Source organism: Macaca thibetana, chromosome 18 (assembly GCF_024542745.1).
Source record: "Macaca thibetana thibetana isolate TM-01 chromosome 18, ASM2454274v1, whole genome shotgun sequence".
In the NCBI taxonomy this organism is placed as follows: Eukaryota; Metazoa; Chordata; class Mammalia; order Primates; family Cercopithecidae; genus Macaca; species Macaca thibetana.
Window position 1 is genome coordinate 45,981,717 of NC_065595.1, and position 25,611 is coordinate 46,007,327.

The 25,611-nt window shown below is 36.9% G+C and overlaps 1 protein-coding gene across 26 annotated transcripts in view; it reads right to left on the reverse strand.

The window, feature by feature from the left end:
* Positions 1 to 25,611, reverse strand: part of DTNA (dystrobrevin alpha) — a 403,482-nt gene that overhangs the window by 160,578 nt on the left and 217,293 nt on the right. The window contains exon 1 of one of the 26 annotated variants that reach the window (XM_050767219.1): positions 16,441 to 16,783. The exons of 20 other annotated variants lie outside the window; for them this stretch is intronic. The gene's annotated coding sequence lies outside the window, so the exon portion shown is untranslated. Of the gene's footprint in view, positions 1 to 16,440; positions 16,784 to 25,611 lie in introns of those variants that run through there. 5 more of the 26 variants (XM_050767225.1, XM_050767228.1, XM_050767232.1 and 2 more) reach the window with 5 other exon arrangements.

A 25,611-nucleotide genomic window follows, 5' to 3' on the forward strand; every position in this document is an offset into this window, starting at 1 on the left:
TAGTGAGAGGCACAAGATTTGGTTTTGCTGTTTGAGTAGGAATCACTGTGAAGAAAGCTAAGCAAAAACAAGCAGAGCCTAGAAACAGAGAGAGAGAACTTGGGGATGTCCTTTGGGCCTCTGGATCTAAATAAGTCTGCAGCCAACTGTACCTAAGTCCTTGTTATTTACATAAGCTGATTCTTCCTTTTTATTATTTTTTTGAGAAAAATACTTTATTTTATAAGAGTCGTTGAAAAAAGTACTGGAATGAAATATACAAAGCCCTCAACAGTTTTATACTGGGATAAGAACAGAAATTTTGGGTGGGGAAATTTTACTTTTCATGTAAAATATTTCTGCATTAAAAATTATTTATTTTAATTTTTTTAAATTTTTTAAACTAGTTGAAGTGGTATTGCTCAAACCTGCAACAGGAGGATCCTATTATAATTCCCTTCTGTTCTCCTATATTGCTTTTCAAAAACTAAGAAGTGGGCCTTGTTTTTTGCCCTTTCTTTGTCAAAATAATTTTTGTCCTAACTTCTTAACATATAGAAAAACTCCAATAATTATACAAAAGAAGATAAAAACCATACTATTAACATTTTTGCTGATAGTCTTCTTGCCTCTTCTATATGTAGCTGCATTCACATTGAGTATGCAATTTCAAATTCTCACTTTTAATTTAATATCACAACATTGTGAAAGTAATACATATCTGCTGAAGAAAATTCAGAAAACATAGGAAAGATAGGAAAATTAATCTATTACCCACAGAGAGCCATTAAAGATATTTTGCTTTATTTCCTTCTTTCATTTTTTGCCTTTTCTCCCCTCTCCCTCTTAATATTAGGATTAGATAGTAAATGGTATTTTATAAAAAGCATATCTCTTTCACAAAACATTTTTATAAGACATTTTAGGCACTGGGTGCAGTGGCTCACACCTGTAATCGCAGTACTTTGGGAGGCCAAGGTGGGTGGATCACTTGAGGCCAGGAGTTCGACACCAGCGTGACCAACATGGTGAAACCCCATCTCTACTAACCATACAAAAATCAGCCAGGCAAGGTGGCACTTGCCTGTAATCCCAGCTACTTGGGAAGCTGAGGCAGGAGAATTGCTTGAACCTGGGAGGTGGTGGTTGCAGTGAGCCAAGATTGAGGCACTGGACTCCAGCCTGGTTGACAAAAGCAAAACTCTGTCTCAAAAAACAAAAACAACAAAAAAAGACATTTTAAATGGTTTCCATCATGCAGATGTTCCATAATTTATTTAACCGGTTCTTCATTGTTGGGCATTTAGTTTGTTTTACAGTGAAAATTTGTTTTCACAATACTGTGAATCAATATCCTTGATTCACAACGATATTATAATACTGGGATCAGTATCATTGTTTATAAATTCTGGGCCAAAAATATTTCCATTTTAGACATTCCTAAAAGTAAAATTACTAGTCAATGGTCGTAAGTATTTTAAGCAAATTAAAAATATCATCAAGCCAAGACAATGGGAAAAAGGCCTTAAAAGCCTTTCAGAAGTCTTCAGACAGTTCTCCCATCACCGGTCCAGGATCACAGTAAGAAAGAATGGGTTTTGGGGCCAGGCCCAGAACCCTGCTGCCCTGTGCAGCCTCAGAAAACTGCTTCCAGCAACCCAGCTGCTGGGGCTCCAGCCTTTGCTTAAAAGGCTTCAGGTACAGCACAGGCTGCCACTTCTGAGAGTGCAAATTTTAAGCCTTGGCGGCTGCTACATGGTGTTGAGCCTGCAGGCACACAGAATGCACAAGTGAAGGAGGCTTGGCAGCTTCCACCTAGATTCCAGAGGATGTATCAGAGGAAAGCCTGGGTGCTTGACATGGGGTGGAGCCTCCACAAAGAGACTTTCCTAGGGCAGTGCTAAGGGGACATGTGGGGTTCGAGCCCCATACAGCGTCCTCACCAGGGCAGTGCCTAGTGGAGCTGTGGGAAGGGGGTTGCTGCCCTTCAGGTGGAAAAATGGTAGAGCCACTGGCAGCTTGCATCCTGAGCCTGGAAAAGCGACACGCACTCAACTCCAATCCATGAGAGCAGCCACTTGGCTGCAGTCTGCATGGCCATGGAGGTGGAGATGACCTAAGTGTTGGGAGTCCATCCCTTGCACCAGTGTCCTCTGGTTTCAGGACAAGGAGTGAAGGATTATTTTGGAGCATTAAGGTTTAAGGTCTGTCCTGCGGATTTCAGACTTGCATGGGGCCTCTTACCCCTTTCTTTAGGCTGATTTTTCCCTTTTGGGATGGGAACGTTTACTCAATACCTATAGTACCATTGTTGTTGGAAGCAAATAACTTGATTTTGATCTTACAGGCTCATAGGTAGAAGGACTTGCCTTGAGTCTCACATGAGACTTTGGACTTTTGAGTAATGCTGGAATGAGGTAAGACTTGGAGGCTATGAGGAAGAGATGACTGTATTTTGCAATGTAAGAAAGACATGAGATTTGGGGACTAGGGGAAGAATGATAGATTTGGATGTTCTGACGCCTCCAAATCTTTTTTCTTTTTTAAAAAAATGATTATACTTTAAGTTCTGGAGTATATGTGCACAACGTGCAGGTTTGACACATAGGTATACATGTGCCATGTGGGTTTGCTGCACCCATCAACTCGTCATTTACATTAGGTATTTCTCCTAATGCTATCCCTCCCCCAGGCCCCCACTCTCCGACAGGCCCTGGTGTGTGATGTTCCCCTCCCTGTGTCCATGTGTTCTCATTGTCCAACTACCACTTATGAGTGAGAACATGTGGTGTTTGGTTTTCTCTTCTTGTGTTAATTTGCCGAGAATGATGGTTTCCAGTTTCATCCATGTCCCTAAAAAGGATATGAATTCATCCTTTTTTATGAATATATGTGCCACATTTTCTTTATCCAGTCTATCATTGGTGGGCATTTGGGTTGGTTCCAAGACTTTGCTTGTGCTGCAATAAACATATGTGTGCATGTTTCTTTATAGTAGAATGATTTATAATCCTTTGGGTATATACCCAGTAATGGGATTGTTGGGTCAAATGGTATTTCTAGTTCTAGATCCTTGTTGAGGAATCGCCACACTGTCTTCCACAATGGTTGAATTTACAGTCCCACCAACAGTGTAAAAGTGTTCCTATTTCTCCACAATTTCTCCAGCATCTGTTTTTTTCCTGATGTTTTAATGATTGCCATTCTAACTGGTGTGAGATGGTATCTCATTGTGGTTTTGATTTGCATTTCTCTAATGACCAGTGATGATGAGCTTTTTTCCATAAATTTGTTGGCTGCATAAATGTCTGCTTTTAAGAAGTGTCTGTTCATATCCTTTGCACACTTTTTGATGGGGTTGTTTGTTTCTTTCTTGTAAATTTGTTTAAGTTCTTTGTAGATTCTGGATATTAGCCCTTTGTCAGATGGATAGATTGCAAAAATTTTCTCCCATTCTGTAGGTTGCCTGTGCACTCTGCTGATAGTTTCTTTTACTGTGCAGAAGCTCTTTGGTTTAATTAGATCCCATTTGTCTATTTTGGCTTTTGTTGCCATTGCTTTTGGTGTTTTAGTCATGAAGTCTTTACCCATGCCTATGTCCTGAATGGTATTGCCTAGGTTTTCTTCTAGAGTTTTTATGGTTTTAGGTCTTACATTTAAGTCTTTAATCCATCTTGAGTTAATTTTTGTATAAGGTGTAAAGAAGGGATCCAATTTCAGTTTTCTGCATATGGCTAGCCAGTTTTCCCAACACCACTTATTAAATAGGGAATCCTTTCCCCATTGCTTGTTTTTGTCAGGTTTGTCAAAGATCAGATGGTTGCAGATGTGTGGTGTTATTTCTGAGGCCTCTGTTCTGTTCCATTGATCTATATATCTGATTTGGTACCAGTACCATGCTGTTTTGGTTACTGTAGCCTAGTAGTATAGTTTGAAGTCAGGTAGCGTGATGCCTCCAGCTTTGTTCTTTTTGCCGAAGATCTGGCTCCTCTAAATCTCATGCTAAAATGTGATCTCCAATGTTGGAGGTGGGCCTAGTGGGAAGTGTTTAGGGATAGATCTTTCATGAATGGCGTGGTGTTGTCTTCACTGTAATGAGAGAATTCTCACTGTATCAATTCATACCAAGAGCTGCCACCTCTCCCCTCTCTTGCCATGTGACATGCTATTTCCTTTTCACTTTGCACCATGATTACAAGCTTCCTGAGGCCCCTGCCAGGAGCAGATGCTGGCATTATGCTTTGTGTATAACCTGCAGAACTGTGAGCCAAATAAACCTATTTTCTTTATAAATTAAAAAAAATTAAAAATTATCACACTGCTCTTCAATAAATTTGTAGTAATTCTCACTTCTACCAATAGTTTATGATAATGCTTAGTAAAGACCTCTTTAGTAGGTGCACAGGATTTTTGGCTATGAAATGACTTTAGCTATTCATTTTCCTCTTATAAGACATTATGTCACACTATAAAAGACATTCTGTACATAACTCTTTATATCCATTTAAGGTTATTGCTTCAGTTGATTTCAAAAATAAAATCTTTTATCAAAGGGCATAATTATTGTCAAGTCATTTATACATACTGATATGCCAAATTGCTTTCCAGAATGATTGTATTAATTTATATTTCACCACCAATAAAGTGTGAGAATGGCTTTCAACTTCACTAACATTACATATTACCACTATTAAAATAAAGCAATAAAAACCAATAATGGCATATCTAAAAATATTCATTCATTTGATAGGTGTCACAGTTTGATTTTATTTTTAATGTATTTGACTAAGAATAAAGTTTAATATTGTTCATCTAATTTTTTTTTCCTTTCTTTCTTTTCTTTTCTTTTTTTTTGAGACAGAGTCTCACTCTTGTTGCCCAGGCTGGAATGGAGTGGCACGATCTCGGCTCACTGCAACCTCCTCCCCCCGGGTTCAAGCAATTCTCCTGTCTCAGCCTCTTGAGTAGCTGGGATTACAGGCACCCGCCACCACGCGCCTAATTTTTGTGTTTTTCGTAGAGACGGGGTTTTGCTATGTTGGCCAGGCTGGTCTCGAACTCCTGACATCAAGTGATCTATCTGCCTCGGTCTCCCAAACTGCTAGGATTACAGGCCTGAGCCACAGCGCCCGGCCCTATTTTTACTTTTTTTAGTTGTGAACATCTTATGTCCCTTGCCCATTTTATTGCCTTTGTATTCTCCTACATATTTTGCACAAATTATATTTAGGTTATCGACATATCATCTCACACATGTATTTCAGAGATATACAATATATAAATTATTTCTATTATGTTTCCCATAATTTCCTACGATTGGATATTGAACTTTTTTTGACAAATATACCGTCTATATATAATATATACTCCTTCTCCACACAGGGGGGCAGCACTGAGCAGTGGTTAAGTACACAGGATGTGGCACTATAGTGTTTAACCTTTCAGGACTGTTGTGAAGATCAACTGATAGATAAGACAGAGCTGCCGATGCTTTGCTTACGGCAAGTTATTATCATTGTTAGCTATTATATAGTTTCTCTGACTATCATTTAACCTGAAGTTTGGTTAAGAACATTTTTTTTTTTTTTGAGTTGCAGTAATTTAAAATGTTAATGTTGTCAAATATAATATTTTCCATGGTGAACTTTTAATCCTTGTATTTATAAAGTCCTTTTTCTTTCATGGATCATTTAAAATTCCCATAGGCATTTACTCAAAAGGAAAGCAAATATGTATCTGTTTAAAGATTTTCACGTGAATGTTCATAGTGGTTTTATTTGTAATAGTCAAAAACCAGAAAGAACCTCAATGTTCATCAAAGATGAATGGATAAACAATAAATAAATAAAGATGAACATATTGTTGATACACACAACGTGGATGAGTCACAAAATAAATATACTGAGTGAAAGAAACCGGACCAAAAAAGTATGTACATAAACTCTAGAAAATGCAAACTAATCTATAGTGACTGGAAATTCATTTGTGGTTGCTTGGGATGGGGGAGGGACAGGTGGGAGTCATTACCAAGGAGCTTGAGGAAATTTTTGGTGATGATGGATATGTTCACTATCTTGATTCTAAAGATGGCTTAGGGTGTGTGTGTGTGTGTGTGTGTGTGTGTGTGTGTATGTCAAAACCTATTAATTTGTACAATTTAAATTGTTTAGTTCATTAAAGCTCTTTTAAAATCCCTGTATATTTTCTATTAATCCTTATAATTTGATTTATTGTAAGCATTTAACTCTACCTGGAATTCATTTTGTAGTATGAATGAAAATATTTTCCTTCCCAATAGTATTTTACTGCATAATAATAATAATCTGTCCTGTTGCTATGCACAACCTCCTCTAGCATATATTGATACCTATGCAAGTATTTGTTTATACTCCAGGGTTTGTCTGTATTAACACCCTTTTAAATTATAGTTCAACTTAATTGTGATTATAGCTTATAGTATATTTAATAGTTGGTAAGTGACATTCTTCTTTAATATTCCTTTCCTGCCTAGCCTTAACCCTAATCAAAAGAATCTCAGATCTTAGCATTACTATCAGAAGAGAATATTTAAACCCAAAGGATTATTTTAATACAATTTTAAATGAGAAAGGTAATAAATGTTGTAATTTGGATTTTTGTGTTTTAACATTTTAGGAAGGAGTATAAGGAAAGGGGAGCCCAAATAGCTCCAATACTAGCTGAAGTAAGGAGCTTCACTTTAGCCAAACCGGAAAACCCTATTACTGACAATCATATGCCCCGCCTTCTTTTCTCCTGCCCAGACTTTAATCACTGGTTCCCACAGAGAATTAGCCAGGGGAGGAGCATTTTTGATGTCTCCAATAGGCAAGGAAAATAGCTACATTCAAGGGCAATGTCGGGTAAGGGAAGGTTTTAAAGAATACAGACAGTGTGTGATACAAAGACAAACACATACCTAGGAATATACTTGGGAATTTCATAGGCAAGATAAAATCGTATATTGTTTGGGTGTTGCATGGATATGAGAAGTAGAGTAGTTTTGGGGCTCATGATAATTTCCTTTGATTGGTTTTGCCTAAGTATAAGATGTCTGCCTTGTCGCCTTCTGGCTTTGTCCAGTTATTTTAAGGCTACTCATTTATATGTTAGAGGTTAGATAATTTTCTTAAGTTAAAAAGAGCTGCGTCAGGTTTTTTTTTTTTTTAATTAGTTTCCCATGTTAGGAATTGTAATTGCAGAGTATTCCTTTCTACTCCAAATAAACAACCTTTTAATTCAACGTGTAAGAATTAGAATGATTACTTTGGAGGAGTACAAAGAGACAATAATCAAGCAGTTAACACTTATTAAATACCTACTGTGTACATAAACTACCTTGAAAGTATGTTTAAAGGGAGGATTTAATCTGAACAATCTGAGTAAATTTAAGAGTTCTTAATTTGTAATAGCAATTTTCTAAAGGTAAATAGCTATCACTGAGACAATTTTTACTTTTAAAGGTGAAAAGGTGTTGAATGAAGCAGCATGCATCAGTAAACGAGTAAATTAAAATTTGTGCTTTGCTATCAAACCCAGTGCCTCTAGTAAAGTAATTGAGCTTGATTTCCTTCATCCTTATAAAGGAATTGATGCTGTCATCTACCTCCTAGGATTGTGGGAGATTCAAATATAACATAATTGAATATTTTGCAAACAGTAAATCACCATACAAATTTAGTTATTATGGTTGATAAAAGCTGGTTACTTCTCCAGATAATCAACTACACACAACATTTGCAGAGATTATTTCAGAGACTCTATGAATCACTAACACTATCAACATATTCCCTAATAGTTGGAAGAAAACCATCATCATTTAAGCTCATGGAGAAAAAGCTGTCACAGATGGGAGTAGCATAGCAGAGAACAAACCTCTAGAGAGAGATTCCCCACCCCGCATCCCCAGCTCCCACACCCCAGACGCAGAGTGGTGACAGTTCTGCTGATCCTTCCACTCTCTCTTCCTTGTCCTCTTATTGGGTGGTCGGCCTGGCACACTTGCCCAGTGCAATTCACAGATGAAGACAAAGGGAACTATAGGAGTCAACAAAGTAGACGACAACTTCTGATTACTCAGAATCCAGATTTTGCCTTTCCCTTCTCCTCTGCAGTCTCCTGTACCTCTCTAGCTTTCTCACATTTCTTCCTTCCTGAGCCATGGTATCCTCAAAGCTCCTCTGCCTCACCTGTGTCTTAACCCAAACAGCATTATTCCCTGCTGGAAATCCAGTACAACAGAGGCATTGTTCTTGCATTGCCTGTATCTATAATGTTTAAGTATCTTTAATTCTGCTTTTATTGACTTTCTTATTTCAGTTAGATTTCAGAGCTAGCCAATTTTCCATAAAATTCTTTTTGTACAGAGGATGAAAACCAACCCACCCCTACCAGTCCACATTATAGGGAAAGGAGATAAGAATCCAACTCTGAACCTAACTTTGTTCTAGAGTCTGGTTGGGTTCCGCCTGGATCCACCTGCTTGACTTTGACTTTGTTACCCTTCCATCCCCTCATGACTATGCCTTGGCCAGCCTCTGGCCTGATTACCTTTTCCGGCTGCCAAACTTGCACTAGCTCCCTTAGGTTATAAAAATGTCAGGGCATTTAATTCCTAGTAAGACGGCAATGAACAAATTGACATATTATTCAAATACTAAGCTTGGAAGGGAATTTCATTTGCTCTCATTAGTACCATTAGCAGCAGTCATTCTCTGTTAGAAGGTCAGAGCCATGTAGATGAGTATATAGAACATTTCAATGAGGCCCATTCTTTGAGGTAAAAACTTCAACTGTGCCAGTCAAACTGATTGATAGTATTTGGGTAGAAGAAAAGTTTATCCAATTTATAAGGGCATGCTCCCAAACAAAGCTTTCTTCACACTTTACATAAGAAAAATCCAGAGCTGCCCTAAAAATCTTGTTACTATTTCTGAGCAGTGTCGGTGTAGAATGACATAAATACCGGAAAGTCTTCTAAATCTTATTACATAATGATAATTGCTAACACTTTTGCAGGTTTACTATATGTCAGGCACTTTGTGAGCACGTTACAAGTATCATCTCTGCACACATTATAAAATTAACATAGATTAAGAGTAGGCAGGATGGTGTATTAGTTGAGCTCATTAAATGTAGCGCTCTCTCTGATTAACTGTATGCTCTTTGGGGGATTACTTAACCTCTCGGGCCTTAATTTCCTCATCTGTATAATAAAGATGGTAAAAGTACCCTGCTCATGGGGTTGTTGTGAGGATTAATGGAGAGATAATAACTACTTATGTTTTTTTTTTTTTTTGAGACGGAGTCTCACTCTGTTGCCCAGGCTGGAGTGCAGTGGCATGATATCGAGTCACTGCAACCTTCACCTCCCTGGTTCAAGCGATTTTCCTGCCTCAGCCTCCTGAGTAGCTGGGACTTCAGACTGATGCCACCATGCCTGGCTAGGTTTTGTTTGTTTTGTTTTTGTATTTTTAGTAGAGACGGGGTTTCGCCATGTTGGCGCCAGACTGGTCTTGAACTCTTGACCTCAGGTGATTCACCCACCTCTGCCTCCCAAAAGTACTGGGATTACAGACGTGAGCCACTGCATCCCACCACTACTTGTATTTCTTCAGTGATTTCCATGTGCTATGACTTTTCTCCGAATAAAAAGGGTAATTACCTTAAATAGGTTAAACAAAGAGTACTTATAACAGTATCTGGCACTTAGAAAGTCTTCTATTTTATTCAATCCGAGAACTCATGGAGCTCTCACATGATGTGCTCCTCTCTGTTCTGCTGTATGTTTGGGTTTCCTACCATCACGCCACACATGGAAACTAACTACATGGTCAGCACATTGCCCAAATGGCTGCTATTCTTTCCTCACTCACTCTGGCTTGTAGTTACTGCCAAAGTCCTCCTTACAGTCAGACTAATGCCCACACTCTTCATTAATACTTTTCTCCTTTCAGTTCTTTATGACTAAGACCATACTCCACCTCTTCCACCATTTTCTGCATTTTTCCACCCTTCTTTTTTTGACTGCAGTGATCATAAGGCTTTGGAAGAAATCAAACCTAACTTCTTACTGGAAAACAGTGGGGACTTTGATGCTGGAATAACAGCTTCTATGGTCTTTCAACCTTAAATGAACCTGGATATACTGCCAAGAGAAAAAAAATCCATGAAAATAGGGTAAAGACTGGAGAATAATAATGTACCCAAATCATAAATTCAACTAGAAGATTGCTTTTTTGACCTTTCTAAATGGTGCCTAACTATATACTTTTAAAATTCTTGTATTTTTGGAAGAAATAAAAACACCATTTGTCAAAATCAAAGAATGTTAAGATTTTAACGAAAGAGGAAGTCTCATAAATATTAAGTTTCCATCTACCTCAGTTACATTCATCCCTAAACAATATTGTCATGTGCCATACATTTCGACTACATAGATGATGTAGTTGTACCTGCTTCCAAGAGGATGATTTATGTAAGTTGGTCCTGTTTGAAAAACTTGCATACTGTAAGATATACTCAGTTTCCTTGGCCACAAAAACCTTGCTCTAGCATTGTATGCAAATTGATAATTTTTAAGCGGGCTTAAAAGATAAATCAGATGTTCTCTTCCTGACTCATTGTAAAGAGGAAACAACAGACAAAATACCTCTCAAGTCTACTGTTTTTAAATTCTACTTTCATCCCCTTAGCTCAGAACCTCCCTCATTCTTGTCCTGAATTGTAACATTAACTTCTGGACTCATTTCTGTCTACACATTAGTCTATTTTCTGTGCTGCTGCCATTATTACATTTCCAGACATTTCTGATTCTCATCTCTCCCTGGTTTTTCCACACTGTTCTGTTTCTCAAGATCCTCCTTTCCCCAGCCTCCTATTGAACGCTGGCTATTTCTTTAAGGTTTATCTTAGTACTTCCTTCTCCACACAGCATTTTCTCTCCCCTCCTCTGTAATCTCTGCTCTGCACCATTTACTCCTAAGGATATTCCAAGGATTTCCTGAATCAAGGAACTCTGCACTACTACTATCTTTTCAATGTCAGTGTCCAACACAAATATATTCAATATAAGGATTTAAAAAAAATAAATGAGAAAATGAGCATTAAAATTCTTTAGCAAACAAAACTACAGACTACTTGAGACCAACACTTCTCTGGAAAATCGTGGACTTGCAGTCACTAGAATCAAAGGATTTCATTGATCTGTATTTCTGTAGAGAAAAGGGAAATTTCACAAAGAATACTCACTTTCTTGTCCTATGTATATCATCCTAATTTATCAGAGGTGCTTGAAATTAACCTCCGACATTACATAAAATACCCTATTTGTTGTGCTTAACTCTAGAGTGTCACTGTCTAATAAGATAGCACTAGACACACATGGCTATTTCAATTACTTAGCATTAAATACAATTTGAAATCTGTTTCATCAGTTGCACTAGCTACCTTTCAAGTGCTTAATAGCCATATGTAGCCACATATAGTAGTAGTTTCTATATTGGACTATGCAGATAGAGAGCATTTCTAGCATCACAGAATTTTGAACAGCACTGCTCTGGAGCTCTGCCTCTCCACCACACCTAAACGTCGGTATGGCCCAGTTATTCAAGCCCAGTTATCCTCTGCCCATCCTTATATGAGTAGAAAGTTCTTTAGAATAAATTTCAAAAAATAATAATTGGAATGTATATGCATTTAAAATATTTTGTTATTTTCTCTCACAGTCAAGGCATTCCAGATTTTACCATTTGGTATTGCATTTCAGTGAAATTATAAAAACGCACACCTCCCACTTGATATGAGACTTCTTATTTGCAAATCGGTGGTGAAGACAAACACATATAGGTGGGTGAAGGGACTCAAGACTTTTCTACTCTTTAACATTATTATTTTAATAATTTCATAAATGTGCATACTTATATTAACTCTGCTAGTTAGTATCGTGATTCAGGCATTCCAATTCTTAAGCCAAGACTCTTTTTCTACACCATGTTGCCTATACATGTTCCATCTAAAGAGTTGGGAAGTCAACAGTTAGACCAGCATATAGCCTATAGCCATGTCTATGACTTCTTGCAGGATTTTTTTTTTTAGTTGAGATGGAGTTTCGCTCTTGTTGCCCAGGCCAGAGTGCAATGACGCAATCTCAGCTCACTGCAACCTCCGCCTCCCGGGTTCAAGTGATTCTCCTGCCTCGGCCTCCCAAGTAGCTGGGATTACAGGTGCCTGCCACCATGCCCAGCTAATTTTTTGTATTTTTAGTACAGAAGGGGTTTTACTATGTTGGCCAGGCTGGTCTCAAACTCCTGATCTCAGGCGATCCACCCGCCTTGGCTTCCCAAAGTGCTGGGATTACAGGTGTGAGCCAAGATGGCTGGCTGACTTTGTACAGCTTTATAGCTTCTAGAGAGGAACTATGAGCTCATGTGTTTTTCACATTTTTTGGATTTTCTTTTTCAGACTGCCATTGTTTATACTTATAAATATGACAACAATGAAAAACCATGTAAATATGTTTGACTGTTTATTTTGTTAGGACATATTCCTCATAGTAGAACTGTAGGGGCCAAGGATATGAAATTTTTAAAGACTTTGCTACACATTGCCAGCCTGATCAACCCCCAACCCGCACCCAGGGTACACTGCCATATGTATATGGAGAATATACTATACATATACATATAGCAGTGTATATGTGTTCCCATTTTCCAGACTTTTCCTAAACCAGACATTATCTCCCCCTTCCTCCTTTTGCTTTCCCCTTTAAAAAATAGTTGCTAATTATTAAAATGGCATTTGTTTAATTTGTAGCTATTTTTAAAATAACAAGGGAAGTGCTTTTTCTTACAGATTTATGAGACCTCATTACATAACATGGATATTCACTTTTTCTCTTTCATATATGTTGCAAATATTGCTTCTAATTTGCTATTTATCTTTTTAATTTTGTATGTAACATATTCTAGAAGGAATAAGGTTTCATATTACCATTCCTTTATGATTTTTGTCTTCGAGGTCATCCTTTTCTATCGTAAATTCTATATTTTCTTTCACTGCTTTCATGGATCCACATTTTGTACTGGAATTGCCAACCCATCCAGTTTTTTCTTTCATGTTAGGGGTGTGCAGAGTTAAGTAATTTTTCTGAATAAATGTTCCACCAAACTAATCAAAATTAACAGGTTTCAGATATAAACTATTGTTGTTTATTTAAAATAAATAATTTAAAATTTAAAAACAATTAAAATATTGAAATGGTGTCTACTGAACATTTCAAAATATGTGTGTTTGAGAGTGGGGAATTATTATAATAATACCACTCTAAAGTATCCAGCTAATAATACCATGAAGTGAAGACCAGTTGATTGCCCCTTTATATACTAAAAATACAATGAATTCTTCTTTCCTAGAAATGAGTTTACATTTTTCCTGTCAGATACCGACCCACACATTGTACAATTCTTGATAAGTTTAATCATTTTTGATGACAGCCTCTATTGCTTATTGAACAAAGCCAACATATTTTATAATAAAGTCTGATAATAACATACCAAGCACCTCTATTCCTAGTGACTTATAAATGCTATTAATAGAATTAATTAAATTTGAGGGTTGATTTCTGAGAATCATACTACCCATTAGTAATTTCCACTTTCCTTCTAAGAACAGTGGCCTTTTACTACACAAAGAGGCAAGAGCTTTCTAAGTCTATCTTATTCTCCAAATTAATTACTATTGTCATTATCATTATCATCATGATCATGGTACCATTACTTTCATTTTCATTTGAAAAGTCTTAGAATTCTAAAAAAAAAAAAGTCCAATTCTTTTCATATCAAAAATTACATAGTGGTCAATAATAAAATTCACCTTAATAAAATCATAGGTTAAAAACTAACTCCTAAAAATGGAGTATCTAGATGATATCGAGTCATCATTCATTGGCTCGATCTTCATCAATTTTAGAAATATTTTCCTGGAGTTTAAATATCATTAATTTTTTAGAAGAGGCTATATACTGTTTTACTCAATATGGTTCTTTTTTAACGTGTTAGAAAACTGTTAAATATCTATCGCCTTAGTAGAGGTAAATGTTTGCAGATAATTATCTATTGGTCTATGACTCTAGGCAGCTCTAGAGATTAAAGCTAAATGTTAGCAAACACTACAAATCATTCAAAATTAACAAGAAAGCATAATTTAAACAAGAGTTGAAACAAACATTGTGCAATTAAAACATCTTGACAAAATTTACAGTTTAAAGCAAGTACATCAAAAGTCAATTTTGCTTCTTAAGAATGTAAATACCAGAACAACTCTAAAAGAATCTTCCATCTCGTGATCTCTCAGTTGAAATTACTTCAGAAGTTTTTGTGTACATTTGGCCTAATGTCAGACGAATAAAAATCACAGAAATTTGGGCACATATTGGTTTTTACACACTTGTAGCTCTAATATCTAAGCTGGCTGGTAGCCCATAACTACAAAGACTGAGACAAACTCACTATAGAAATTTTTTTCATTTTAATTAATAGAAAGGAACTATCTATACTTTATCATGTATTTTAAACATGGAATAGTGAAATAAAAATTTAATTTTAGTAATTTCCCTTATCCATACTACTCTCTTCTCTGACATATATAGATTTAACCCTTTCCAGTACTGGTGGGAAAGAAAAACGCTTGGGTAAGAGATCATTTACACTTTTATCTTTACCTTTTGTCTATCTTTTCATTTCTTTTTTTCTCTCTGTGTGTCTCTGTCTTACTTCTTCTTTCCCTCTTTTATTTTTCTTTTAATAAAACATAACACTTTCTACCTCAGATATTGTCAGTTTCAATAATTTCATACTTTAAAATAGTTTGCCAGGTACCATCTTTCACTAAGTTTTAGAAACTCCCTATTCTCTAGTAATAACAACTTATGCTTATGAAAGCTATATGGTCATAGCTCATTTGTACTCCAACCACAAAGGAAAAAAGAAAAGAATAAATTCAGATACAAGCATGAGCATTTACAATGTTAGGTGCTATTATAATGCTTTTGATATTGGTCATCATGGAAACAGTTTTTATTTGAAATCATGGCAAATAAGTTTTTTGAAAAATGATAACTCCTTGCTTAAACTTAGAAAATGGCTTGGACACATGGAAACTCGAGAGACTAAGGAAATAGCAATGAAAATCACAGAGCATAAATACATTTAATAAAATCTAAGTTTTCTTTTTCTAAGAAAGCATGCTGTATGAACAAACTTGGGATCATTTATTGGCTTTTATCCTAATTAGTGCCAATTAAGGGCATATAATTGATTTTAGTTCACTAAGAAAGTATTTTTCAAAAAGATTTTCCTATATCGGCACTTTTTCAGGTGGGTAGTCAATATACTAGAATAACAGTAGGGCTTTGCTACTATTTAGTTAGGTTTTATTTCTAAAAGCTGCTAAGACAACTTTGTTCTAAGAGGAAGGAAAGAAGTTGCATAAGTAAACCCCTGGCTATAATTAGAGTAAATCCTAATATCTTATGAGGAAGTCAAACATCAAACATCAGTAGAGACTATGAACAAGTAATCGAAATAAGTTATTATTAAAGAAATTGTTCTCTTTTAACTTGCTCTGTGCGTACCAACGCCTCCCATTTTGAAACAAGCTGCCAGGGTGATACGTAAACAATGCATGAGAAGGCGTCTGCGCTCTGGGAACTGATGCTCCACACAGCCACATTGAATTGTTTACATTCAGTCTCTACCAGCCTCTAAGCAAAAGAGTTCATTTTACACTCGCCCATGTTGTATTTACTTCTATTTTTAAACCCTGTAACATACATACAGCCACAATGCCTAAAAGATTAGAATGCTAATAGAAATAATAGATGTTTTTAAAAATATAGATAAAACCGGACTATACATGTTAGATGAGGCTGGCAATAATATGATGAAAGGAAGAAAAACAAAAGCTCACATACAATAAGCACACTAAATAACATGCTGGAAAAGTTGGTCCTACTGATTAATTTAGTAGAAGAGACAAGTAGCTTTGGACGAATGCCACTAATAAGGTGTCCGCTAAGAAAAGCGGACCATTTTCAAAAAACAAAACAAGAAAACACTTTGTTCAGGTCTACATTGATTTGAAGATACCAGTTATTGTATTCTTATTACTTCCTTTGCAGTTTTCTTTCTTTGACTTACACACACACACACACTCCCTCCCCACACACACACTACCACAAAACTATAACATTTCACAACATCTTAGACTTTCAAATTAAAAACAGCTGAAACCGGAGGTGGACGAGCTGGGGAGGTGGGCAGGAGAAATATATCGGGTGCCTATGTGGGGGTGGGTGTGGGGGCGACAGTGAAATTCCACCCAGCAAGTTATGCCACTGCGACAGAAGTCAGAGAGTTCAGTTTCATAGATTCAATTGTACCTTACCTGGTTTTGTAGTTAAATGCACCAATATGCCCCTAATTCTTCCTCTGAAGTACTACATAAGCTGGAAACTATAGTATTTGACCTTACACATTTCCAGAGAAGAAACTCCAAAGTAACCTTTAACTTCAATAAAAAGCTGTGTTCATTCTTCCCCTTGTGCTCAACACACAGCAATCTAATACACCTCATCATGTGGTCCGTTACCATGGTAGCAATGAATCCAGCTGCTGAAATACAAAAGACTGACAAAAAGTTGCTTTTCTTCCCTCCACCCACCCTGACAAAGTCAGATTTTTTTTTCTGTATGACAAGTCTAATTTGAATATGCTTCTCTTGCTGACTCAACTTCATGAACAAGAAAAAAATAACAGAAGTATAAGAATAAAAGGTTTCCCAACTAACTAATGAAATAACTCTATGCATTTTAAGTCACCACTAATCTTTTGAAATACTGAGCATTATCTACTACTACATCAGCCAACTAAATATTTTTAAATGTCAGTTACTAACTCGATAGGAAATGCAGCAATAATCCCAGAGCTCCTTTAAAAAACATTAAAAAATGCAGTAACGTATTCAGTAAACACAGATGCTGAAAACACTACATCAGTATATGAAGGGCTAGTTTCAAAGTGCTTTTTTTCTAGAGCAAACTTCTAATCACAGCTTAGATGTGGGAGGTAAAATTCTTCATTTTCTTTTCATCAAAACCCTGTGTTTAACTGTTATTTAAACAGACTTCAGTTCTTTTAAAATTTATCATTTAAATTTAAAGCAGGCAACACAGCCTGTTGGAATCGACCAGGCTATATTTCGGTGGGGGGCGGGGGGGTGCTCTATATTAAGAGCAACGGTCTTGGATTTGAAACAATATGAACTCTGAGCAATCCTGGGACTCCCCAAACCAATGGCTATGTAGTTAGGATTTAAGGAATCACCTTCAGTGCATTACCAGTCCTTTAGGGAAAGGCTGAGGGAGTCCCAGGTGACTGGAACTTCCGCGCATGCCAGCATGTCAGCACGATCCTTCCTCCCACCATGATACATTCACCAGCCAATGGGTGCCCCAGTCCTCCAGGGTTGGCTGCTTCATCCCTCAGGCCTTGCATTATCACTCTGCTCTTGCACAACCTTCCTTATTTCCCAAACTTAGCTCATATTTCACAATAATTTGTTTGCATATCTATCTTCTCTCTTTAGAGATGGACTCCCCAAGGAAGGGGAACATTGTCTTACTCATCTTTCTCTACCAAGTAACCATCAAAAGACTTGGCAGTAGGTAGGGCTACTTCTTCAATGGATAAAGATGGCATCTGAAAGCTTTCCCTCACCTCCTCCAGGACTGTCTTCACAGCATGTCTCGCTGTGCTTAAACCCTTGAGAGATCTGCACAGAATTTTTCTTAGTACATCACATCACAAAGTGAGGCAAGGCAGAGGAGCTCTTAAGAAGAGCAACTGTGGAATCAAGCAGATGCGGATTTGAAATCTGGCTCTCGCCCATACTCCTTTTGTGATCTTGGACAGGTTACTTAACCTCTCTAACCCTCAGTTTACTCTTCTGTAAAATTCCTACTTTAACGAGGAATGAAAATGGATTAAATGAGATAGTCCAAGGAAAGCACCAAGCATTGAAGAATACTAAATACTCAATAAATTCTGGCTAGTATTATTTAGTAAATATGTGATTTTTGAACAAGAGGGACCATGAGAAAGCTGACTGGCATGTGACTTCCCTTTGCTGAATAAAGTGTCATTTTCAACAAGATACGCATTAACAATCCTATGTTTCCTAACATAGATTTACATAACACCACAGCATAAATATAGAGACCTTTTCAGGCAAAGAGCAAGGGCTGTTTGCTCCAACCTGTTTGCTCCTTGCATCCAGCTAGGAGCAACCGATCAGTCAAAAGGTTATGCATATTTCTAGTATGAAATGGGCTGTGGGAAGAACGTTAAACATGGTAGTTAATTTTTTTCATCTTTAAATATGGAAGCAAAACACAAGTAAAGCAGTTCATTGTGGTATTCATTTTGGATTCTTAAAAAGTGGTCTATATGTTATTTGTTAATGATACTTTCTCAAATTAAGATGAAGTGTAAAGAATCTTCATCATAAAGGTCTTTAAAATATAAATTACATACATAGATTACATTTTTAGTAATTAACCAATATTGTGTCAACAGCAGCCTTTACAAGGTCACCTTGATCTCTAACAAGTACTGTAAACTGCTCACCAGTGTAGACTTTTAGCTGCTTCTCTCCATAGTCATCAAATTCAGGAAATTACCTGACACCAAAACCAATGGCATAGGAAAATCAGCATTAAAATCTCTTTGAAGAATATGGTACAAAGAAGCAGCCAGGGGTTAAAAAAGCCTGTGGTAGAAAAAAACAATTTTTTTTTCATTGCAGGAAGTTACCAGAAAGAATAAAGTGAATGTTGCACATTGCAAGATTTTTCTATCATTAAAAAGTAAGAAAGAAAGAAAAGCCCTACAACAAATCAGTTGGGATGATTAAAATAGCTTTGGCACTGCTCCAACCTTGAAAAAATCCTTCAGTGTGGTGACTCATGATGATCCAATCCTATAAAATGTGTGAGGCCGACCAGGCAAAAAGGCAGGGAGCAGCTACACCGGAAAATTAGCACTCCCTAATCCTCTTCAAAACAGTTGATGAAGGAGAGACTATTTGAATAATTTGAACCTCAATTTGAATAATTCATACCTATTCTCATGTGTGGCTGGCTGAATAGAGACTCTCTCACTGCCTGCATTCATTTCATCAGGAGTGTTTACCATGTACATTTTTTTCCCCTACAGATTGGTTATGTGGCCATTATGTGTATCTCATTGTTTTTCATTTTGTAAATGTAAGAGCCTATCATTGATCTAGTTAAGGTACACTGCTATTAGAGCATTTAATATGATTGATTGCAAACAGAAGGTACATCCTTTGTCAGATGTTAAAGTGACTGTTGATTTTTTAACCCCTAGGGAATATGATGCTAGTATATTTGGTTTCAGAAAGTTTTAAACCACGTTTTGCAAATGTTAAAATTAAACTTCCCCCTCATGTGAACAAAATATGCAACATAACCTGTGCTGTTGTGACCCACTTAATTTCATATGAAGAATTCAATCACTTAGAAACAGTTTTTGAGACATAGGTGGTGATGTTTCAGAAGGTTCCCCAGGAAGTCAATTTGCCAAATCCTAGTCCCATAGAAGGAGGAGGGAGCTTCAAGGTTATATGCTTCACTGCTCTCTCTTCAGATGTGAGAGCACCTAATTTCCCACAAACTTGAGGTAACAACATGCGCTCAGAGGTCACTCGCTTAAATTAAACAACATGGCTACAAAAAACGCCGACGGCCAGTGTTAATGAAATTAAAACAAGCAAAACAACTTGAAACTCTGAAAATGCAATTTTCACATCATATTCAAGAACTATTATTTATTTTTTCACACCATAAAGTGCTTTATTGTTAAGGCACTGGTTTAAATTAAAAAAGAAAGTGTATTGACAGCATCAAAAAAAAGACTGTGATCTACTGAACAATTTTTGCAAGCACATTGTTTCTTGGGCCACTTTGAGCAGCTGACCTAAAAAATATTAGTCGGATTAGTATCTATTCTGTTCATAAAAATTTCTTATGAAAGAACAAGTGTGTTGCAAGCCATCTCAATTTATACAATTTAATATCAAGATACTCTATTTTACCCTTAAGATGTTTCAAACATGCACTTTTCCTTTGAATTGTAATAATGGGGCTATAAATAATAAGGATTTCTTTATGTTTTTCTTCTGTGAGCACATGACAGAAAATATCTGTTTTTAAATAACACTATGAAATTGATGGCTCCATATCTTACAGATAACCTATTGTGAACTCTGAATCATTTTGCCATATCATTTTTGGAAATTTATTCTCAAGCCTCTGTTTTTGTATTTTTTCATGTCTTTAAAATTCATAATTATATACTTATATTCTGGATGTATTCTTAGTGAAAAATATGTTGGTTTTTAAACTCAATAATAAAAAGTTGTACCTTTCCATGTTCTCATGAAAAGATAATGTTACATGTCCATTGTGGAGAAGTTGAAAAATACAGAAAACATTTATGAAATAATATTAAAAGCACTTATAATTCAACTATCAGAAATAACCAGGATCAACATTTTGATGTATTTCTTTATATGTTAAAATTTCATGGCCCGGCGCAGTTGCTCATCCTGTAATCCCAGCACTTTGGGAGGCCGAAGCGGGTGGATCACCTGAGGTCAGGAGTTCAAGACCAGCCTGAACAACATGGAGAAACCCCTTCTCTACTAAAAATACAAAATTAGCTGGGCATGGTGGCGCATTGCCGGTAATCCCAGCTACTTGGGAGGCTGAGGCAGGAGAATCACTTGTACCGGGACACAGAGGTTGCAGTGAGCTGAGATCATGCTGCTGCACTCCAGCCTGGGAAACAAGAGCAAAACTCCATCTCAAAAAAAAAAAAATCAGAATAATTTTGAATATTGCCTTTTCACTGAATGAAAGAGATGTAAAATCAGCACGCTATGGTATTATACATTCTTTGAAAATACCTTTTAATTGTTGCATAACATTTTAATATTTTTATATATCAGAATTTATTTAACTATCCCTTATTGCTAACATATGTTTAGTCTTTTCCAGGTTTCTAATTATAAGCAATATATCTTTGTATATAAATTTTTGGTTATACGTTGGGTTATTTCCTTAGAATAGATTCCTGGAAGTGCAGGGAGATTACTGAGTTTAACTTAGAAAATCTAAGAATAAAATTTAAAAATTGGCAGAATCAATACTCATAATTTAGTCTTATACCTCACTTGATTGATTTTATTTATGAGGAAGCTGAGGCTTAAAGAGGTGAAATAACTTGCTTAAAGTTCCAGCATGAAATTACTCTAGAGCTAGAACAGAAACAGCGTTCTTTGTGAGTCTACTTTGCTTTTTGTAATTTTACCATGCTGACTCTAAATGGCAATTCGTCTCTGAGGGCCTCCCTCTCAGTTCCAGTTTGATGTCATCTGTGAAACCCCATGGATGTGTTCCAGAGTACAAATCAGGAATGGTAGTTACTTTGAGGTGGGTGATGCTTTTTTTTTTTTTTTTTTTTTTTTTTTATCAGGGACAACCCACATGACAGTATATCTAAAGGCACCTTCCATTGGTGGCAAGACAGAATGGATACTGAGAAGTAAATATTCTCCCAGATAAAAATCTGTTCTGTGGAAAACAAAATGGAAAAATTCCACGAGAGTTGAAGGGTCAGGGTGCTCATCAAGTTAGTGAGCTGAGATTGATATAAAATTATTAGGGCTCTTTCAGGGCCTCTAAGTTCTTTTACAGCCTTTTAGCATGTTGGGATAGCAGAAAATCCATGTGCTTTGAGTGGAAGACTGTCAGATGACTCAACAAATACCTGTCTGGTCACTCTCTGTGACAGTCCCATATCCTGTAAACCCAGGTGTGTTTGCACAGCCATGACATCTCCATTTGATGGATATATCCTCTCTCAGCTAAAGGGAAAAGGGAAGGATACTTCTGAAAATTAAGTCTACCTGTGAAGTCAAGGAAACAGGCAGATTCCTGAGATCTCACTTTTAAAAGAATTCATTTTCTTAGTCTGGATACAAAGTACTAGAGATTGTTGTTTCTTAGGTTCTTCTACGTGGCTTATTCTAAAATGAGATGTTCTGATTCAGTACCTTTTAATTAAGCACTTTCTAAAATCACTTAATGAACTAGGTGTAGTCAAAGAAATATAAATGGCCTCCAATCTAGATGGGGAGATAAGAACATGGAAAAAGGAAATATTAACTGTAGCTATAACAATACATGAGAAGGAATATGACCAACTGATTTGAGAGTAGACAGAGAATTTAATTAGGTCAGTTTACGCAGAAAGTGAAGAAGGGAAAAATTACCCAGTCAGTGTCCCCTGAGCTTGGAAAGCATTTGTTTGGGGGATATTAGGTGTATTTTCCCAGATTCTTTTACTTTGTATTCAGGGACTTGGAATACATCAGCATAGTACACATTCTAAAGCTCCATGGAGAAATGCCTGACGTACTCTAAAAGCATATTCAGTGACCAAGATGAGATGTAGGAGTGACAGAGGCCACTGACTTTCTCTCTTCCTTCCTTTGTAAGGCTCCCTGGGGAAAGGACAAGTAATTATGTAGTCAGTGGGTAAGGAGAGGGTGAACTATAACCACATATCAAGTAATATGTGTGTATGCATCATAGAAAATGGGATGGAGAGAACTGGGAAGCAAATGCAAATGTGATGTCGTGTACACTGCAGACACACAAAGTTAATTACTGATGACATTATGACAAAAAAAGAATATGAGAAAATAAAGCAAGTTAGAAAAAATTAAGGGAAGACTGCAGAATAAATTATTATGGTAAAACAAAGATTAAGAAACAGTTAGAAAGGGATATAAGGTGATTTGGGGGAAAGAAAAAGAGAAGCATACGTGGTTCAAGAAAACACATAGCAAAATTCCCAAGAAGGGGAGAATACAAAAAAAGGAAATACTGAAGAAATGCACACTATTCTGGAAATTGTTTGACAAAACTGAGACAAGCAATATATGAATATTTGGAATTTCATACCATACACTTAAATGAATTCCATTATTGGAATGAATAAAAAAGGTCCATCTAGTGATTGAACAAATTTCATATAAATTGACCCATAATATAAAGATAACAGGCACTTTGAACCCTTCTGGGTGTCTGTGGTAGCAAATACTCTGCCAGCAAGGACTGTGCATCTGGTATTTCAGAGGTCCCTGGAGTCAATCTGGGAGGCATGCTCCTTGCTCCACACTGGTCATTTCTCCATCACGCCACTGCATTCTGTTTAGAGCCTCATAGTGACATGTGAAAGGGAGAAACTGGAGAAGGTACGATGGTGAACAATGAACAGGAAGAACAGTGGAAGAGAAGCCTGTGAGAGAGGCACTTGACCATTTGCAAGTATATCCCAGTGAAAATAATGGTGAATAGATGTTCTTCATTTTTTACTGAAGCTACCATAGTATGTTTTTGCCAGGCTAGACATTAGGAAGAAGCTCCTAATATAGCACCAAAATTCTAGCTTATAAGTATACAAGTCAGGAAGACATTAACATTCTATATTATTCATCAAGGACGATTTTTCAAAGGATATTAGCCACTTATATTTGTAGTACATGTAAGAACGTTCTACATCCCAGTGATGACCTGGTTTTGTATTTAAATTCTTCTATACATACATACAGAGCATAGAGAAAGCCGACAATATACATTCAATCCTGTGGTTGGGCCTTCCCACCCATACTGTCATACTTGTAGCAACCATATGTAAAGAATGAACATAAAGACTATTTGTTTTATCTGTTTCAGACTTTATGACATCCTCAGTATACACTGCAGACCAATTAAAAATAAAAGTTAGCAAAAATATTTTCTAATCCTTTATAATCCCAACAACCACAGTTAACATCTTTATAGTTACCATTTCCTATCTGTCTCTATGTAAATATGCAGGTTGGGTAAAATGAATTGTTACCTTTAAAACTGTATATTTTCCCAGATTTTAAGGAAGGCTACAGAGTTCATGGCTTTATGATTGCTCTTTTTTGGAATAAATTTTAATAGGTGTATTGCTTATATATAGCTTAGTCTGGAAGACAGAGGTGGAGGGAAAAGAAACTAAGACACTTTATGTAAAAGAGAAAAAAATGCTGTGTTTATTATGGGTGATATAGGTGAAAAATTACAAGTTATTAATTGGAATGGGGAAGGGACTAGGGGATAGATCAAGGGAGAGAATAGGTGCTGAGGTGCTGGACGTGGGGATAAGGGCCAGATCAAAGCAAACGCCTACCTGTGGGGGAAGCAAGTTCTAAAAATGGTAGTCTAGGAAGAAACGGTCAATAGATTCTATTATTAGGATGAATAAAAAAGGCCAATCTAGTAGTTGTCTTATGAAGGGCAAGACTTACAGTTCAACTAACACTTATGCTGAAGACTAATTTCAATTATTCTGAGTTGTATTGTCTCTGTTATTGTGCAAACTTTAGGAAAGCTTTGGGAGCTGGCCGCAACTTCACAGTGATAATTAAGTCTGTGTCCATGCTTGGAATGGGGTATGAGGATAGAATGTCACCTCTGAGGTGATTTGGTGGTATCTCTGACCTCTCTGAGAAAGGGACATTTGAGACGACACCTGTGAAAAAGGAGGTGAGGGATTTCAGGCAAAGGGAGACCTGAGTCCATGAGTGGGAGGAAGCCTGGTGTGATGGAGGAATGCAGGAACAGCAGTGTGGCTGGAGCACTGTGCAGATGGGGGACAGGGTCACACAGGGACCAGGACTTTGAAGGCCATGTTAGGGATTCTGAAATTTATTCCCAGGGCAGCACAAAGCTTCTGAAGAATTTGAATGACAATAGTGATAAAACACAACTTTTATTTTTAAAATATCACTCTGTCTATGGTGTGGAGAGTGGATGGGACAGAGGAAAGGGTGGATACAGTGAAACGAGTTTGGAGGCTGACGGATGATGCTGAACTGGATGCTGATGATGGGGACAATGACAAGCGGACATATTTGAAACATATTTTGAAGGTAGAATGGACAGGGATCAGTCATAGATTGAATGTGGGAAAACGAGTGAGAATAAAGTATTTTAAAAACCTCCCAGCATTCTGAGATAAATGGAGATGCTATTTACTTTAATGCAGAAGCTGGCTTGGGGCAGGAATGCGCTGAGGGAATGTAATGAGGGGAGAGGTGTGTGCCAGGGACAGTTTTGAATTTGAGATGTCACATAGGCTGTGTATGTATAAACCTGAAGTCCTGAAAATAGGACTTGGATGCAGATACACATGTGGAAGTTGTAGGTAGAGAGGAATTTTTTTTAATCCCTGGGAGAAGAAGAGATTGCACATGTAGAGAATCATGCCTAGGATGCCACCCCAGCTCAGGGAGGCCTAGGAAGTAGGAGAAACACCATGTGAGTGTGCTTCTATGGACTCTAAGACAAGGGAATTTTTCAGGAAGAAAGGGGTGATTCTTGAGTTGAAAGTTACTGAGAAGTTGAGTAAGATGAGAATGGAAAAAGCATCCATTGGC